Here is a 20,782-nt window from a genome sequence, read left to right on the forward strand (position 1 = left end):
AGTGGCTTGTAAAGCATGTACCTGTGGAATCGGCATTATTCAACATGTTTTGCTATTATAACTAACAATTTTTATTAATGTTTTAAGTTAAGTAACTGTGTAATTTAGTCATTTTATGTACATTGAATAATTACTGTCATTAGATAAGTGTCTTTTCTCTTTAGTAACTCAACTTATTTCCTGAATCTACATATTTGATATTGGACTTCTAATTAGTAAAGTCACTAATAAATATCTGTCTCTATTTTTCAATAATGTCATAATGATATGAAATGTTTCTGGCAGGTATTTTCATTAGCTAACTGGTGACATTTTTAGTAAATGCTGGAAGTAACATATGAATGTAAAACAGCAAATGTTCAGCATATACTTTATAAATAGCAGAAGTGGTTAGCAGAAGAAATTATTCAATATTTTCTGCTAGAAGAAAAATATTAAAAACATTGACTATGATAAAATTTTAAATTCTTAAGGTGATTGTATAAATTGTTTATAGTTCCTCCCTATTTTTTTCCCTATGCCTATGGAAGTTATAGTAAATCAAGAAAATATAGGGTTTCCTTATTACCTAGCTTGCTCATATTTTTGTCCTCTCTTGAACTCACTCTCTAAACTTTGGGTAAGTTATGTACATAAATCAAACTGCTAAAAACCCACTTCGGGTGGTTTATGTTGTATTTAAAGCATGTCTCTATTGCATTTGCTCCCTTTCCATTGCTAGTCAGCATCAAACTGACCAAAAGGCTATCAGTCAGATAAAACTATTTGATGAAAAGAATTTGACAACCCATTAACTAGAAAAGCATTCCCTGAATAATTCAAAGTCAATTGAAACTTTCCTTGTCTATAAAATTATTGTGTAATTCAATTCATTTTTGCATTTCTCCTTTGTATAGCCTTGGAAAACATAGATCAGTAATGTAGCAGCAAAAGACATCATGATACCAAATGGGAAACGAGGATTTGGAAGATGCTTTGGAACTCTTAATTTCCAGACCAGTTGATAGCAGATACAGTTCATTACACAGGAAAATTGCTTGATCTTGGGAGAAAGAAGGTGCTGGAGGTGAGGGAAAATGAGTTAGTCACCAACACAGTTCACCTTGCAATTCAATCATTTAGATCTAACTAGGGGATGATTGCTGTCAGGTTCCACATAAAGAATGAAAGCTGCTTTCTACGATAAAATGGAAAATCGTGTATCTCCTTGTGTTTAGATTCTAGAATAAAGAAAGAGTAAAAGGGAAGGAGATATCTTATATATGTTAGTACACGCTTAGCAATTCTCATAAAAATGTATTGTTTGTAGAACCTTTATAATACGATATCACATGATATATTTTTCCATCTCATATGTTTATAAACAGATTCAAAGAGTCATACAGTTCATGTCATCTAGACAGTGATTCAAACCTAGATAAAAATTACAAATTCTGTGCTTAAATTTTATGTACTTGAATATAAAATCAAATTAATTGTTAAGTATAAATAATATTTTAATGTTCAGAAAAATTATGAGCAGAAATATTTTAGTGAATGTATAGTTATTCCTGTAAATTTTCTCATTATGTACAAAAATATGAATTACATAGTTCATTCTGTACTCCCTTTTCTCTAGTTGAATAGCTCCATAAACACAAAACATTCCCTCCTGCTCCTACTTTTCAGATCTTTTTTCTCACACCCCATCCCTCCCATTTGCCTTTTATTCTTCATTGCTTCCCATACTTTCTGACCACCCATCCCTAGTCATTTTTATTTCATAATCATTTGTTCTTTACCTTTTTCCCCATGCTGTATTATAAACAGCATTATGATAAAGATTATAGCTAATAACTTATTATAGTGATGAGCATATTTAGAAAGTATATATAATAATCTCTGCGATAACTATCATCTATAACTGGTAGGTAACGGGTCCTGATTGGAAACTGACATAGAAGTTATTGAAGTTTGGTTCAGAATACTTAAAACAATAACCTGAACCTAACCTAATGGGAAGCCAAAAGGCTATAAAAGTGGTAATTCTGTTTCAATGAGCTCCCTAGGATAAGCTATCTCATTTTAATTTTAGTACCATTACATATGGTATTAGTATTCCTGATTCTGAGACTCAGGAGGAAAGATTGATTTTTGGAACAAAAGTCTTTGACATGACTAGACAAAAGTACAAGTGGAAAGTGACAGTCACAAATTTATAACCACATCCAAACAACTTAAATTCTGAGTTAGAATATAGTATCTAGAATAGAAAGGGATCTAGATTGTCCATGAATGTCTGAACACATGATAAATAGTTTTTGTAGTTGCAGAGACAGAAAAGATCAAGAATGTATTTTTTCAGAGTGGATATCTCTAGTGGGGACTAAGAGTTGGGAGAAAATTCAGTATTACATTGATGCTGGAGTTACCCATAGACATAATAAACTGATTCTGTTTTTTCTCTTTAAATTTTATTATGCCTTTTTTCTTACCTCTGTGGATTCCCGTATCCTAATAATAAGATTATAATAATTATGTCAGAACCAAGGTGAGATTCCTGTAAGAATGAAGATAGTTACACACACACACACACACACACACCCCACACACACCCTCCACACAAGATGCAGTGACTGAAATTTGTAAAGAATAAGATGAAATAGGGGCTTCCCTAGTGGCACAGCAGGTTGAGTGCAGTGCTGTGACGCTGTCTGCAGCCTCTGCAACGTGGGTTCAATTCCCGGCTGGCCAGGGAGATACCCACATGGCACAGCAGACCTCTCCTGTCTCAACTCAGCAATGTATTTCAGTCAATCTGCCCGTTCTGTTCCCCACTCTGTTTCTGGTGAATCTTCTCACCCCCACCTCTGGCCTGTACCCTAGTTCTTATATGCATAAATACATAAATCTTTAAAAAAAATGAGATTAAAAAATTTTTGTTAATTGGTTATTTGAGTGAAATGATGATAATGATTAAAAAAATAAATTCTAATCATACTACCTAAGGGTGAAAAACTGAAAAGAATATAAGTATAGATACAGGTAATAATTGTCCACAAGGAAATGTCAACATTATTCACACAAAAAGAACCCCTTTTTGGGTCTCCCCAGTGGCACAGGGGTTAAAGACTTAGTGCTATCAAGCTATCTCCAGCCAGGGAGCTAACCGACATGGCACAGCAGACCTCTCCTGGCTCACCAGCTGCTGCCCTCAGCAGTGTATTACAGTAGATCTGCCTGTTCTGCTCCCCACTCTGTCTCTGGTGAATCCTCTCATCCCCTGCTCCTCTGGCCTACACCCCAGTTTTTCTGTGTATAAATAAATGAAAGTAAATCTTAAAAAAATCTTTGAAAAGTTATCCAAGCCATAATGAAGATCTTAGAACAAAAGAAATAGTGAAATATGGTTGTTCTTTCAGTACTGAGGGCAGTCAGTGTTGTAAAAGCATTACAGAAAATATTGCTGGATTATTTTTAGGAAACAACTTTGTGCCTAAGTAAGATAAAACTGAAATTAAATACTCAATCCAAGATGTCAAAACATGCTATTTAACCTTATCTTATAAACCTAACTTGGAATCAAAGGAGAGTGCCTAGTCTTCTTCAAGAGGAACACATGAGAAGAATTCATTGTATTCATTAATTTGACAAATATTTATTGATTTGCTTCTATGTGCCAGGCATTGTTCTAAGTTCTTGTTATACAGCAAAGAACCAGAGACGCAAAAATAGCTGCCTAGTAGAATGACTTACGTTCAAGTGGCATGAGACAAATAATCAACAAATATAATAAATGAGCAAATTATTGGATTTGTTAAAATAGGATTAGATTCTGTGGAAAAATAAGGCAGAGTAAGAGTGATTAAAGGGGCAGAGAGATCATGGTTTCCTCTTCTAAATCTGAAACTAAAATTCCAGTGCTCTGCAACAGGTTTTCAGAAGGCGCCACAGTATATTTGAGGAAGATGTTAGTGTCCCATAAATTATTGTTTGATTTTAACTGCTCAATTCTGGTTTGGTTCAAAGCAGGTGTCATAGAAGAAAGTAAGTTGTGGAATTTTTTTTAAAAAAATATTTTTTTTATGAATGCTATAATAAACAAAATCTGTGATGACTCCCATTAATTGAATTCTTAACACCTGTTCTTTTTGTTTTTCGTTTTGTTAAATGCAATTTTACTACTGTTTAAAAGCAAAATAATTGAACATATGTACATTTTCAGTTATAAAACATTTACATTCTTTTCATCAGTGTTAGTGATGATATAATTGTTTCTGTTTGTGTGTTTAAGAAAATAGGGATAATTTCTTTAACTTCCAAGAGTGAATAGCTCACCTGATTGCACATTGGGCTAAAGAATGTGAAGAAATTTACTAATTTAGGGAGAGGCTGGAGGCCTTAGGGGTTTGTCTTTTTTTTTTTTTTAAAGATTTATCCATCTATGCATACAAGAGCTGGGGTACAGGCCAGAGATTTGGGGGGGTGGTGAGAGGATTCACCAGAGACAGAGTGGGGAACAGAACAGGCAGACCGACTGAAATACACTGCTGAGGGGAGCAGCGGGTAAGTCAGCAGAGGTCTGCTGCGCCATGTGGGTTGCTCCCTGGCCAGCCAGGGGATCGAACTCATGCTGTAGAGGCTGCAGATTGCTTCATAGTGTGGTGCTTACCCAGTTTGTCTTTTTTTAAATTGAAGTAACAGTTTACAATACTGTATATGATTTAGGGGAATATGTTCACACCTATTCAGATGTATGTTACCACACCACACCCATGACCGCAGTACCCAGAGTCCTTTACTATAGACCATTGGCTCCCTCCTACCTTTGCTCCTCATTGTCAATCCCACCCGCCAGTATCCTCAGTTCTGCAGCTAAATTTCTAAGGTTTGCTTTGGTTTAGTTTTGCCTATTACTTTGTTTCTATATTCCATATATGAGTGAAGTCATCCAGTATTTGTTTCTTTCCTTCTGACTTATTTCACTTAGTATAATCCCCTCTAATTCCATCCATGTTGTTGCAAATGGAAAGATTTCACCCCATTTTATAGCTAAGTAGTATTCCATTGTGTGTATATACCATATCTTATCCATTCATCTGATGTTAGGCACTGAGGATGTTTCTATAATTTGGCCACTGTAAATATTGCTGCAATAAACATAGGAGTGTATATATGCCTTCAAATTAGTGTTTTTGCATTCCTTTGATAAATATAAGGAGTAGAATTGCTGGATCATATGGTATATCTATTTTAATTTTATTCAACTATGTTATCAATAACACTTCTGTTCAAGATTATGTATATACAGAAACTACTACCTCCTTTTCTCAAACCTTGAAAGATAATTCAGTAATGTATTATTAATTATAACAATATAGTTAAAGAGCTTTGAACTATACTAATTTTACCACTTAAAATCTTACTTGTTCCTCAGCAAGGTTTTTATGAAAGACTCAGATTGTTTTTACCAAGGTCATGGCATATGGAACCTACATGAATCCTACACTGTTCTTAAAAACATCTGAGATATTTAAATGACTTGGTTTAATTGTGATAACTGGAACAATTATTTCATGGAGCTTACCAAATCTTGATATTGTATTGTCTAGGTAAGTGCTTGTTGTAGAATGACTAAGCATCTCTCCTCTGGCTCCTGTTCTTGCTGCTCTACCCCAGCCAACAATTTAGCTCACCTCAACTCACCCTCTCCTTTCATCTCAGAATGGGAGCAGAACTGTCATAATCTGTAATAAAGAAAGCAACCAACTATGTATAAGAATCTTAGTTGGCTTATTTTTATGTTTACATTCACTTAGGATATAAACTGGAGGATTTTTTCAAAGTAACATATCTTTTATAAAATCTTAATAATTCATGATTTTTTAAGATTGAAAAAATCGCAAAGAAACTGATATTGTAAAAATTAATATTTCAAAGTTCATTTTTTATGCTTTGTAATTTAGGGATTGAGCCAAAATTTTAGAATACAAATTTTTTAAATGTTCTAATGTCAATACTCATGTTGTTACACAAGTTGAATTGCTAAACACTGAGTCATTTTAGTCCTTTACTGCATATTGATGAGTGTCCGAAACACTAACTGCCACAGACATTGTCTTAGGTTTCTCTTCCAGCTTGGTCATTAAGATTGCAAAAGAATAACCTGTCACATTTTGTTTTATGAAACAGTGACAATAAGACATTTATTATTTTTGAAATCTAAAGTTTTTCTTTCCTGTTGTTCCAAAATATTCTTAGAGGGACATATGTGTGCATGCACACACTTGTGTATGTGCAGACTGGTTAGGACTTGGTAAAGAAGTTTAATTGCACACTGAATAATGGGATGAAATTTAACATTGTTCAACAGGAGTGCTCTACCCCACTTCCAAGAGAAAAGCAATATATTATTAGTATAGTATCTCTAAAGATTGAAGCAACTCCCCAGGTAAGTAGACTTAGAACTCATTCCAGATTTTTATAGGTTTATTAGGATAGTTTTCCTTATTGCTCAAGACACTTTTATATTTTTGCATTTTTATATTTTCTTCTGGTTTTCTCTTTGACAGGCAATAAGGCAAAAGCCCCTTCTACTTGTATGCTGAATTCCATAACCCCTCATCCACTCAAGGAATGAAATTATCTCCCCTCTAAGATCCCCTTCAGTAATACAATGTGGTATATCATGTTTTTAGATCTAGTGATTATTTCTTAGTCCTCAGTACCCTGGCATATCAAATCCTCATAGGCAATCCTCTGTCGTCCTTGAAATATTTTCTGCACTTGGCCTTTAGCATATTTGCCTGGTTTCCCAAATACTTTTCAAGTTACTGCTTTTGGTCTCTCTTATTTGGTTATTGTCCTCCTCTCACCAGTCTTTAAACATTAAAGTCCCAGGTGTCGGTCTATGGATGTCTTTCCCTCCCTATACATGCCTCCCCTCCATGATCTTATCTATTTTCTTGGTCTTAATACTCATCTGTATGCCCATAGTTCACGAAGTCTCTGGTGTGGAAATAATCCATGAACTCTGGGCATATTTGGCCTCTCCATTTGGATGGTTAATAGGTATTGCAAACTCAAACTGCCCCAAACTGACGTTTTAGGTTCTGCCTCCCTCTCCCAACCTGCTCCTTCAGTTTCTTATTTCACATGATAGTGGTTCCAGCTTTCTAAAGACTCAAACCAAAATCTTGGAGTTATTCTTGACTCCCCATTTTTTTGTAAGCCATTCAAATTTTCAGAAAATTTGTATGTTCTGCTTTCAAGAACATCTAGAATTTGATCACTTTTCATCTGTTCACTTGCTACCATCTGGACCCAAACACCATTATCACTCACCTGGACTATTTCCCTCACTGGGTTTCCCTATTTTTGCCATTTTTCCCTTCAGCCTGTTCAGTGGAACAAGTCAGAATACTCTCATATGTATGCATTCAAAAACTCAATATTGTAAAGATATCAGAGTTTAATGTACCCAAGAAACATATGCAAGGAAATTTCCAGCAGGCTTTTATGAAAATTGACCATCTGATTCTAAAATTTATATGGAAATACCGAGGGCCATGAATAGCACAGAGCCTTAGAGAAGAAAAAGAGCTATGAAGGAATTTATTAAATACCATGATTTATTATAAAGCGAAATAATTAAAGGTGTGCATTTACAAAACAATTGAGAAAAAGAGCAATAGACCAAAGAATAGGTTCCAAGACTGATTATATACATATATGGATTATTGGTTTATGATAGGTGGCATCATTTCAATAATAGGTATTGACTCACTTGGCTATCCATATGGTAAAAGATGAAACTAAACCCTTTTATACCATACACAAAAATTCATTACAAGTACATTGTAAATATAAATATAAATGTAAAAAAAAGTTCAACAGTGAATCTTCCAGAAAATAATATAGAATGTTATTTTCAGGACATTAAGCTAGGCAAAGGTTTCTTAAACAGGACATAACACTATTTAAAAATAAAATGATACATTAAGTAGACTACATTAAAATTAAGAAGTTCTGCCACTAAAATAATTGAGAGTAAAATGAAAGCCACAGATTACAAGGTAATACTTGCCTTGTATAGCCAGCAAAGATCTCATACCTAGAATGTGTGAAGAACTCTTGTAGATCATTAGAAAAAGATAAATAACCAAAAGAAAAGTAGTCAGGAGACCTGAACAAACAATTCACGAAAGAGGATATGAAAATGGCCAAAAAATACATGAAAGATGACATTATATTACTCAGGGAAATAGAAATTAAATCCATAAAGAGATCTCACTTCAAATCCATCTGAATGAATAAAATAGAAAAGTGTGACTGTACTATGTATGAAGGAAGTGGAGCAATGGTAATGTTGCTGGTAGGAATGTTTATAAATTGGCACCACTCATTGAGAACATGATTTTTAATGTCTACTAAAACTAAACAGATTTATACCTTATGACCTAGTAATTCCACATCCACCAAATGACATACAAGACTGTTCATAACAGCATATATGTAGATAACATTATACAGTGACCATTCAGGCAATGAAAGTGAACTAACCATCGTTAACCCATTCAAATAAAATCCAAAAATAGATAAAACTATTCAATGGTGATAAAAAAAATATCGATTCTCTTCCAGGAGGAGGAATGGTTTAGAAATGGAGAGGATCCAAGAGAGGGGATTTTGGGGTGCTAATAGTGTTGTTTCTTGATCTGGTGGTGGTTATAAATGTGTTCACTTTGTGATAATTCATGAATTTATAATTTTTCATGTATGCCTGTTATACTTTCAATAATAAATTTTAAAAGATTTTTAAAATCCCCATTGCAAAATAACAACTATTACATGTTAGATACCATTTTGACCTATTTTGTCAATTTATTTTTGTTACGGTGTCTTATAGTTGTTGGGAAAGGCATTATGTGAGCTAGTATAATAGTACTTAGGAAAGTCAGACTCTTGACTTAAAAAGATGACTGGATAGGGCCTCCCCTGTGGTGCAGCTGTTGAGCGCTGGGCAGCGAGGCTGCCCCAGCCTCTGCAGCGCTGGGTTCCATCCCTGGCTGCTGGCGAGGGTCCCACATGGTACGCAGACCTCTCCTGCTGCGCCCACTGCTCTCCTCAGCAGTGTACTTCATCGGTCTGCCTGTTCTGCTCCCCGCTCTGGCTCTGGTGAATTCTCTCACCATCCCTGCTTCTGATTTTACCCACTTCTTGTATAAATAAATAAATAAATCTTCAAAAAAAAAATGACTGGATATTTCACTAAATATTTTGAGTTAGCAAGCATAGAGTCAAATAAAATTTTAAGAGGCACTGTATCAAATACTTTTTTAATATTTTAATTCCAAATTAATTGTTTTGTGGTTCTACTCAATGCCTTCATTTATCAATATATGTAAAATATAGTTTTAAAAAATGAAATGCAATTATAATTCACATATTGTGTTGTGATTTTTTATATCTAAATTATGTTTGAAATTATTTCATTTTTATAAAATAGGTATTAAGTTATTCATGAGTTTGAATATATAGGACTATTGAGCAAAAAGTAAGTTCCCTTCACCCATATATAGTTTCAGCATATTTGCCAATAGTGCATAAATAGTCACATCATTCTTTTAAATCTAAATAATATATCATTATTTTAAATGGTTGAATAATATTCTACCACAGGGAAATTTCATGATTTATTATTTAGCCTACCTCCTACTAATATTTAAATTGTATTAAAATTTAAATTGTTTAAGGTATTTAAATTGTTTCCAGATTTTTGTCATTACAAGAATATTACAATAAAAACGTGTATGTTTCATGTATTTTAGTGTGTGTGTGTATGTGTCTATCAATTACTGGGCCCAGATTATAAATACTTTTTTTTTTAAAAGATTTATTTACTTATTTATACAAGCACTGGGTATAGTCAGAAGCACGGGAGGGTGAGAGAATTCACCAGAGCCAGAGAGGAGAGCAGAACAGGCAGAGTGACGAAATACACTGCTGAGGGGAGCAGCGGGCAGCAGGAGAGGTCTGAGCGCCATGTGGTACCCTTGCCCGGCGGCTGGGGATCAAACAGGTGATGCAGAGGCTGCGGGCAGCTTCGCAGCCCAGCGCTCAACCGCTGCGCCATCGGGGAGGCCCTATAAATACTTTTTTATAATGAAAATAACTTAGACTTTATTTTTGTGAATAGTCCTTGAGAATTGGATATAGTATCATAGCAAGAAAACTAATTTCATCAAGAATTAATGTAAACTACCAAAATGGGAAACAAGCCTTTCAGGACAGACACAAATATTATATGTTTATCGTGTGAGATTTTAATGGACGGGAAGACATATGTCCCTGTCCCAGGCCTACAGCCAAAGGACCCATTTAAATGTCAAGTATAAAATAGACAAATTCAGCAAAACTACCACCAGTATTTATAAACAGAAATTATAATTAAGTCACCAATTTAAAATACTAGTAGTCAAGAAGATATTTCTTTTAGGACTCCTTAAAATTTCCTAAAAATTATAGAAGGATTAGGCCACATTTGCTCTGAAAAGCCATCATCCTTGAGTCATGCTGTTTTAAGAATTGAATTTTTCTTCTAATGGAGAATTGTTGATCATTTAAGTCTGTACCTACTGCTGATAGTGATTCTTAGTATAGCACCAGGAGAGAAGGCATCAGAACCTCTTAGAAATGATGAGTAGATACTGTGTATTAATATGCTCTAAAAATGTTGAATTTTAAAAAAGAATAACATTTCCTCTTTATAGCAGAAAATTAGTACTCTGGGTTTTGTTATTTATCTATATCATGCATCAAAATAAAATCTTTTGTTGCCATAATACAAGATTGTTGAGAAGAGGAGCTGGGTTAGGGTAGATGTTTGTATGTATTCATTACGTAGGATAAGTATCTTAACCCATTTTGCCTTTTTTTAGCATGCCTTACAATTTTTTGCTGAAAGCCAAATAAGAACTGAGGTAATATGAAGAGGTAATCAGGCTTTTAGTGTGAGATACTAGGTTATTCTGGGAACTGGACTGTGTTTAATGTTCGCTGTAGTGGTGCCAGAGGCTTAAGTTTCCTTCAGATTTTTTGGGGGGCTTGGGGGTTGTTTTATTGTTAGTCTGTCTTGGGTTTTTTTTTTTTCGCTCTCACCAGTTGTGTTTAGGTTTCCCTAAAAACCTTTCTTAAATAGAATCTGTATCTTGTGAATCTTTCAGTTATATACTGGAGCCATGTTGATGTGGTAATAAAATACTGGGGAGGGGAAGTGTTCTATAATCTCATGACTTATTTCTACCTCTTCTCATGGAAAACCATGCCACTATATTTCATAGCCATACCAATATGGTCTTTAAGGAAATGATAACAGTGTCCAGTCATACACATACAATGTGGTATCCAACCACAACAGTGCCCAAGGGATGTGGTGATAATGAGTTGATGGGCATGTGGAGCCAAAAGGAAATAAAATCATAAATAATAATGATTTCTCTTCATTCACTCTAATTTAATGAAAATTGACAAGACTTTTTAATGAGCGTATATGGGACAGCTCTTGTGAACTCTCAGAAACAATTGGGACAGGTTTGATGAGACGGAGGATGTTGTATTTAAACAGTAATTAGCATTACCTGAGTTAACTATAGGTGAGTTTTTAGCTTTAGTATTAAAAACCATAGCCTCTAAAATAAGAGCTATTAAATATTCTCTTTTGACTTTATATTTTTGCTATGTGGATATCCTTATTTGCCTTTAATCCAGTTCTTTGTTCACAAATATATAAAGTGGCTTCATTATCTTTGTTCATAACTCTGATCTGCATAGGAACCAGTATAAAGGAGAACAAAGGATATTGCGCCAGGACTTGCAGTTTCAAATATAAGTGCAGGGATTCTCATTGTCTTTCAAAATTCTTGGCTCAGCAGGCTAGGAGGTGAATTTTTATCAATTCTTTTATGTCCTTTTCAGATGCCCACCACTCCTTAGTGTTCTATGGTTTTGTTAAAGGTAATAGGAAGCCAGCAGTTATGTGTGACTGCCACCTCTCAGCCACTATTAACATAGTTCCCAAAACTGCACTCTTATGCCCTGGGGAATTACAGAGAGCTCACAGAAGCACTCTTGAGATATTTTATATTTTCAATAGAAAAGTTGTAAACTATATTGTGTTATGAACTATTATTGTTTGAACCTATTTATTAAAAGGAATAAAAATGAGCTGTTCAATATTTCTTTTAACCTGAAGACGCCATTAAAAATTACTGAGATACTAAGGGCTCTCTGAAGAAAAAACTTGGGCACCTCTGCATCACCCTCTTCCCAACAACTCTTATTTCTCTTTGGGACTCCATATGTACCTGAGGCATTGAAATGACCCCCAGATTCTAAAGATGGAGTACATGATCAAGCTAAATTAATTAATGTAGACTACTCTCCTACTTGTTAAGAGATGGACATGTATCCAAAATCAACCCATGCATGAAATGCTTGACCAATCTCAATTCCTCCCTCCCTCCCTCCTCCCCCCCTCCCTCCTTCCCTCCCTCCCTCGATCCCTCCCTCTCTTCCTTCTTTCCCTCCCTCTCCCCCTCCTCTGTAAACAATGCAACCACTGGAGCTGTTCACAATCATCTTTTGACCATCGTGAGAGCCAGACTTTGGATGAAGATGACTGCAGAAAAATGGAGAGCTTGAGAAAAACTGAATCTTTGAGCTACTGGACCAAGTCCTGCCTGAAGCCTGACTGCTTTTTTTTATGTATATTCTTCTAAATATTATTGTTTAAGTGAGTTTTCCTCAGTTGTCTTTACCAGTCACAGAACTTCATGTTATATTTTGATTATTGTCATTTATAGTTATGCAAACATCTTTAAACTTTTGTTTTATTACATTAAGTAGGATTTCCAAGACAGTGTTGAATAGAAATAGTAATATTGATCATCCTTTTCTCATTCTCAGTCTTAGGGAGAGCTTTTAGTAATTCACCATTAAGTATTGTGCTTGCTATAAGTATTTTTTTATTTTTATATCTATTTATCAGATTAATGAAATTTCCTTTATTCCTTGTTGTTAAGAACATATATCATGAATGAATGTTGAACTTTGTTGGAGAAGCAGCCACTGATGGATATGCTGCCCCTCTTCAGTTTTACTAATTTGTTCCCTGAACGTAGAATATTTCCCTTTTTGGAAACTGACACTTGGCCCCGAATCTTTATTTATGAGAGAATTTTTTTTTCTGTTGGATATACAGTAAATTTCCTTGTATTGCTAAAATGCGAGTGTCACATGGTCCTTAGCCATCCCTCCTATATATCTCTCTTTCTGTGAAAGAAACAGGGTTATTTCTTCTGCAGCACAAGAGAATTGCATGCAGTCCAGAACCCTACATTGGCTACAGGAGTGACATACTAGCTATGGGAGACCAGTACATACAACAAATATTGATATTGCCATGTATCTTTCTGTGAGTAAAGTATTGTTCCAAGCAGTGTCTCATGTGTTGGGTCCTTCTTGGTGACTCCCAACCCATAGACAGCATTGTGGTCCTGAGGTCTATAAGCTCTTTCTTCTGGAGTTTGTCATTGTAATCTTTGTTCTCCCCTCAGTGGAATCCTCACTTGGGACTGGTAGCTGAATCGTCCTGCTCAACATCAGTAGTTGTCTTTTCTGTATTTATTGAAATCACCATGCCATTTTCCCCTTTTTTTCTGTTACTAAGGTAAATTACATGAATTGATTTTGAAGTCAACATTGCTTTCCTGTCCCAGTCATAATCTATTATTATTTTGATACATAGATGGATTTGACTTGCTATTGTGTAGTTTAGGAAATTTTACATCTATGTTCAACAGAGATTGGTTTGTAATTTTCTTGTAGTGTCTGTTAGATTTTGGCATTAAGATTATTCTGTTCTCATAAGAGTTGTGCCCTCTTTTTCTGTTCTCTACAAGAATTTGTTTATTAGTGATATTTCTTTTTTGGATGACTTCACTAATGAAGTCACTTCATTCTTTTTGGATGACTTCACTAATGAAGTCATCTGGACTTCAGAGTTTACTTCATGACATGGGTTTCAATAATATATTTAAATGATTATTTTTTTCAGGTTATATATTCATTCCTTTGACTGAAGTGTTTTAAAGAAGTTATTTCATCCAAACTGCCAAATTTTATGACATGAAGTTCAGATTACTCCCTAAATATTATCTTTCTGTTTGTAAGATATGTAAGACATCTGTTTTTTTCATTATTCATGTTGTAATTTAGGTATGTTCTCTGTTTTCATCATTGGCCTTGATATGTTTCTATCACTTTTACTTAATTGATTTCTAACTTTGTATTTATTTCCATTCTTTTACTATTCTTAGGCTTCATATGCTTTTGCTTTTCATTTTCTGGCTTCTTGAGATTGAAGCTTAAAACATTGCTTTTCAGCATTTTTTTTCTTATAAGCGCATTTAATACATATCCCAATAAGTAGGACATTTCCTGCATCTCGTGAGTTTTTACATGTTATTTCTTTAGTAAACTTTGGTTCAAAATATATTTCCTTTAAAAAATTTTTTTCCTCACAAGTGATTTTATAGTATATTTTTGTTTGTTCTCAGAAAGTTGAAATTAGTATTGATTTCTAGTTGAATTCTATTCTGGTTGTAACCATACTCTTAAGTGACTTATTTCAATTTTTTTTTTTAAATTTGTAGAGACAATTTGTGTGATCCAGAATATGGATGATTTTGCTAAATATTCATTTTACATTTGAAAAAATGAGAATTCTCTCTTGATATGTTGATTAGACCAGTTTGGTTAATTGTGGTGTTCAGATTATCTATAATGTGTCTGAGATTTAGAATGTTTGCTCTGTCAGCTACTTAGATGAGTGTATTAAAATTTTTCCTCATGATTATAATTTGGATAATTTCTTCTTTTGGTGCTGTTAATTTCTTCTTTTTACGTATTTGAGTGCCTACAGATTAAGAACTTTCATATTTCCTGGTGGATTTACCATATGATTATGAGAAGTTCTTTTTTTCTGATAATGCTTCTTGTCTTAAATTCTATATATGTGATATTAGTACAATAATTTTACTTACAACTTCTTCCTTATATTTTTAAATGCAACTCTTGTAATAAGATATAGTTGAGTTTTTTGTTCATTTTTACCTGGTCTGACAACCTTAGTCTTTTACTTGGAATATTTAGTCCACTTATATTTATTGTAAATGATGAAACTTACCTTATTCCTATTCTTTTTTTATTGACTCACCTGTTTGATATCCTTTTTTCTCTCCTTTCTTGACTACTATTTATTACTTTAATACTTCTCATATTGTTCTAGGATCTAATAACTGTTTAATTCCATTTTTCCTCTCCTGGAGTTTAAACTTTGTAAGATACCATGTTCCTCATCATCATTTTGTACAGTCAGTATTCAATATTTACCCAAAATGTTTACCTTTTCTCGTACTGTATTCATGATATTTGGCATTTTAATCTGTGGTTATTTTCTTTCTCTTCAAAGAATGAGTTTATGTATTTAAAGAGCTTCTGGTTTATGGTAACAAATAATCTCAGTGTCAGTTTTTGTTTTTCTGAAAAGTGTATCACTGTCATTTTTAAAGATATTTAGTGAGTACAATTCTAAATTGGCATTTATGATCAAGTAGTACTCTCTGTTATATGATAGTATTGGTGTTTGTTTGGTTTTTGGTCATTTTACCTGTTAGGAAGTAACCAAGCAATATTTGAATTCTGTTTAGGTAAACAAATTTTCTGGTTTCTTTGAAGACTTTCTTTTTGTCTTTTTTTAAAGCATTTTTTTCCTGAAGTACTAGTAATATTTATCCTTTGTTGCATTTTTCCTTCCTGAAGTTTATAAAACTTAATCCGTATTTTGCTATCTTTCCTCTTTTCCAAGAGTTATCATTACCTCTTCAAATATTGCTTCATTTTCATTCTTTCTGACCCCACAAAATTCCAATTATGTGTGCATTTGACCTTTTCACTATGCTCTATATGTATTTCATATTCTATTTTTGTATTTCCACTCAGTTTTTTCTATGTTTGTTACTATTAATGTTTCACATTAACCTGTCTTTGAGCTTACTTAACATTTTAATTTCCTTTTTATAATCTGATATTAAATCTGTATTTTGAGTTCTTCAGTTTTTGCCTTTCAGTATTTTAGTATATTTCTGTCCTTTTTTTTTTTATTTCATAGATTTCAAAATTCTTGACTGCTCAATCCAATCACCAGCTCATATAGAGGTCTTTTTATCTCTTGATTTTTGGTTTTATAAGCTTTTTATTGGCATGCTAATTTTTAAAATTGATTCTATACACTGTATTAAATATCATGTTGAATCTCCAGAGAAACTTCACCTTTCCTCTGCTAGACAGGTAGAGTAGAGACTGAGCACCTAAATTTAATTAAGGACTAAGCTTTTCTCACGTGAGATAAAGTTCCATTTACCTCTCCAGGATGTAGCTCTTCAGGACTTCTAGATGGAGGCCTGGTATGTGTTCATTGGAGTGTGGTATGGGCATGCGTGAGTGGGCACCCCTGATCTGGGAGACTGAGCCTATAAGGGCAGCATCACAGAGGGTGGCGCCAGAGGCAGAGGACCATAAGGCAGAGTGCAATAGAGACCAGGAGAGAATGCCAGAGAGCCCAAAAAGAGTAAAGATTCGCTGAGGCCTAGGATACCTGCCAGCTTCCTGTCGCCCTGGCCCACCTTCCTGCCCTGCACATGGTTGTCTCACTACAAATGGTGTAGAAAGATCATTAAAAGCCTGAAAAAGCCACTGAGGGCTACAGGACTCTCCTTTACCTATCTGCCTGGATCATAGAGAACCTGCTCTGTGCCTTGCTGGCACTACATACATATAAACAGCTAGAGAAATATAGGAAAGATTTCCAGTTTGTCATGAAGTTTATCTTTCTAATTATAATGGACTCCTGTACCTCATATCACTCTTGTATCTCCAAACACGTTTATATTTAAATTCAAGGTAATATAGGACTCTAGGACAATTCCTAATTTGTTAGCAGAAGGAATTTGAGGTTGCTGAATTACCAATTTAATGTCCAGCCAGTCAATTTTAGTCTCATTGACTTCAATAGACAGCCCCATCCCTAATTCCCACTTGTTATTCCCTATTACTGATTCTCCTCTAACATTTACAACTTACTTTCCTGACCTTTTTTTCTCTGCTCCTCTACTGGTACTCATACTCAGCAATTCTACTTGGAAATCTTCATTTAGCCCTGTACTTTTTTTTGTATTTTTTTTTAACATTTATTTATTTTTATACAAGAACGGGGTACAAGCCAGAGGCAGATTCTGGGATTCACCAGAGACAGAAGGGGAGCAGAACAGGCAGATGACCGAAATACACTGTTGAGGGGAGCAGCAGGTGGGACAGGAGAGTTCTGCCATGCCGTGTGGGACTCTCCCTGGTTGGCCAGGAATCAAACCAGCGCTGCAAAGGCTGCAGACAGTTTCACAGCACTGCACTCAACCTGCTGTGCCACAGGGGAGGCCCTAGCCTATGCTTTTTTTATTCAGATGTTTTATATCATTGTGTATTCCCTGTAAAATTCCCACCACCAATTCACCTGTGAACCATCACCATAGTCCCTTACTTTCTATACTTTTAAGTATTTGTTTGGTCTCTCTCTCACTCGAATATAACCTACCATCTTATCCAAACCTTTGGTTCTTATTTTTTCCAAATCTGCCTATGTTAATCTTAATTTTTAATACTCTTGTCCATGTCTCTTTCTTTATTAGATTTTCTGTTACCAGTCAATTGTGACCTGATCTGCCTTCAAACTGTTATAACACTGTTTATGTCTCTCGTATGACTTGTTATAATCTGACTTGAAAAATTGTGTTCCTGTGTTATCTTTATTATACAATCAGCCTTTTTGAGGAGCTCTTAACATTTTTTTTTTAATCCACAAGGCACACAAGAGCCGTACAATACTAGTTGGTTAATATTTGTCCAATTAAATATTGGTGACACATGGTTCCCATAGGCAGTTAAAAACACAGATGCTGCTTTCTTCCAGGCTATCTAGAGCATGTTTCTCTGACTCTTCACCTTCCTTTAAAGGTAAGATCCACCCAGAATGATCTCTTGATTACTCAATGTCAATTAATTATTAACTTAATCATAATAGTGATATCCCATTATATTTGCAGGTTCATCCTTTATGCGGGGGAGAGGCATAGTGATTTGGGGCCATTTTTGAGTTCTGCCTACCATACGCCCTCCCTCCCTCCCTTTTCTACATCTTTTCTGTATATCTCACCCAAATGGTTGTCAAAATGTAATCACTGGACTATTGCTGTCACTCGGGATTTGCTATGAAAGGATCCATCCAAAACTGCATCAGAAATTCTGGAACCCATCAATTTTTATTTTGACAGCTGTGCTGGTGATTTTGATGCACACTAAAGTTTTTTTTTTAATATATATATATTTTTATAGAGGCATGTTTTATTTATTTGTTTGTTTGTTTGTTTGTTTTTGTTTATACATGCACTGGGTACAGTCAGAAGCGCGGGAGGGTGAGAGAATTCACCAGAGCCAGAGCGGGGAGCAGAGCAGGCAGAAACACCGAAGTACACTGCTGAGGGGAGCAGCGGGCGGCAGGAGAGGTCTGCGCGCCATGTGGGACCCTCAGGTGGCTGGGGAGCAGCCGGGGATTGAACCGGCGCCGCAGAGGCCGCGGGCAGCTTCACAACCCAGCGCTCAACCGCTGTGCCACCGGGGAGGCCCCACACTAAAGTTTGAGAACCCCTACCTCACTGTTTGTTTTATATTTTAGTGAAAATGCTGTACAATAAATAATTCCCTCTATTTTCTGCCTCAATTAAAAATAAAAAGTAAACACAAAATAAAAATTATATTCTACTAGCTGTGTTATTCCTCAGTTAACGAAGAACTTAAAAATAACATCAGTTCCCAAAGTTGCCATGTTGGAGGTTCTCCCATGCTGACTCTGACTTCATGGCAACGTACTGCCCTTTTATCCTCTTCTTGTTACTTGTCTTACAAGAGGAAATAGAGTAGTAATTCTGGTATCAGTCCGTTGAATTAATTGGATGATTCTCTGTCCATTCCTTTCCACCCCTCCACCCCATTTTTAAAACAGGTAGTTGCAATTCTGGTTTTATTGTCCTTTTTGTTATTTTTGCTGTTGCTACTATGTAGAAATAGAGAATATTGATGTAATATACATGACACCTCCTAAAGTTGACAATAGTTGATTAATGACAGACATTAGCACTGAAATTATATTTTAAAATTTGACAGAACTAGAGCTCTTACTACATTTAAGTAGAACCATGTTATGATATAGGAATTAGGGTATAAAACAATATGTGTACAGACTCTTGATGATTGCTATAGAGAGTGATATCTAAACACTAAATGTGTCTGCACCATAACCAAATCCAAACTGCAGTTGAGTTGCTAAATAATTTCATTATACTTTTGTGAAACTTTAACCTTATAAATGAACCATTCTCCAACTTGAAGTTTTCAAGTTCCGGAAATACTTTAATAGCAAGTATCTATAAACTTCCCATATTTTATTAAAGACATCTTACACAATTGGCTTGCCAGCACATTTTATAAAAGGTATTTCTTTTATACTGACTTTCCTTCCCCTTGGCATCTTCTTTCCCAAGATTGGATTCATGAGAATACAACTTTCTATATGTGTGGCCCACTACTGAGTCCTCAGGACCCAGAAGGTGATGCCTAATATTAGGTCTTCAGATGTGTGAAAAATGAAATTGATGACTTGCCTGATCATCCTCTATGACACACGAGGATGGTTGGCTATTTTAATAGTAACTAATTCCCAGCAAGAATATAGCCTGTGTGTTTAGTTATAACTCAGCCATGTATATTGCATACTAAACTAAATTTGTAAAATTTAATCTAATCTTCTGAATTTGTAACCAGAGATTTTCTAATGTGGAAATATATTCTACAGAGTATGTGTGGATGGATATATATCTAACAGAGATACATTTTTACATACTTTCTATATATTCATGTTTATTTTTAATCATATTAAATTATAATCAATCAACTGATACAGCACATTTTTTAGTAATTAGCCCCCCAGCAGGATGTTGATAGAAACAACCTATCTGAGCCAGCTGGCGATCAGGAAAAGAAGAATAATAAGGCAAAAACTGCCATGTGGAAGCTATTCGAAATTCTAAGAAAGTCTCTGACTTGCTCCTCTATTTCACAGGACAGAAAAGGTAACCCAGTCCCAGAATGTAAGGGGAAAAAGAATCCTCCAATAGGCCAGGAATACTTGTCATCCTAGAATTTTTTTGAATATAATTAGAAATGATTTCAAAATAAATTATCCTACAACTTGTGAAATAAATATTCAGTGTCTATACTTGCCTAATTGAGTATTTTTCTTCTTTTCAAAGTTTAAAGAGCTTCAGACTTTTGCTACCATAAATAATCATCACATGAGAATGATAACTTTTACTTTAAAATCATGTGCCTGAGATCTATAGTTTCCATAATGTTGCACAAAATTTCATGTTTTACAATGCATTAGATGAATGGAAGTGAGGCTTTAAATAACATTTTACCCAGAAACTCAGAACATTTGGAAATTTATATAGTACAAATAGTTATTAAAGTTAGAAGAAGGAAGGGAGTACTTAGACTCAAAAGCTGTTTTCAATTAGGAAAAAAAAGGAACCCTACATTTCCAATAACCTTTTCCCTAGATCTTTGTTTGCCC

The 20,782-nt window shown here is 34.7% G+C and overlaps 2 long non-coding RNA genes across 2 annotated transcripts in view; one reads left to right on the top strand and one right to left on the bottom strand.

The window, feature by feature from the left end:
* Positions 1-896: 896 nt before the first annotated feature.
* Positions 897-6,568, top strand: LOC129145764 (uncharacterized). Its single transcript, XR_008551786.1, has 3 exons — positions 897-1,066; positions 5,417-5,591; positions 6,552-6,568. It is a non-coding gene; the product is annotated as an uncharacterized LOC129145764 (long non-coding RNA).
* LOC129145765 (uncharacterized) overlaps positions 5,689-20,782 on the bottom strand; it is a 53,540-nt gene continuing 38,446 nt past the window's right edge. The window contains exon 3 of the long non-coding RNA XR_008551787.1: positions 5,689-5,726. This is a non-coding gene — a long non-coding RNA (uncharacterized LOC129145765). The remainder of the gene's footprint in view (positions 5,727-20,782) is intronic.

The sequence above is a fragment of the Talpa occidentalis genome, unplaced genomic scaffold (genome assembly GCF_014898055.3).
Source record: "Talpa occidentalis isolate TD23 unplaced genomic scaffold, MPIMG_talOcc4v2.1 talOcc4.14, whole genome shotgun sequence".
Taxonomy (NCBI): Eukaryota; Metazoa; Chordata; class Mammalia; order Eulipotyphla; family Talpidae; genus Talpa; species Talpa occidentalis.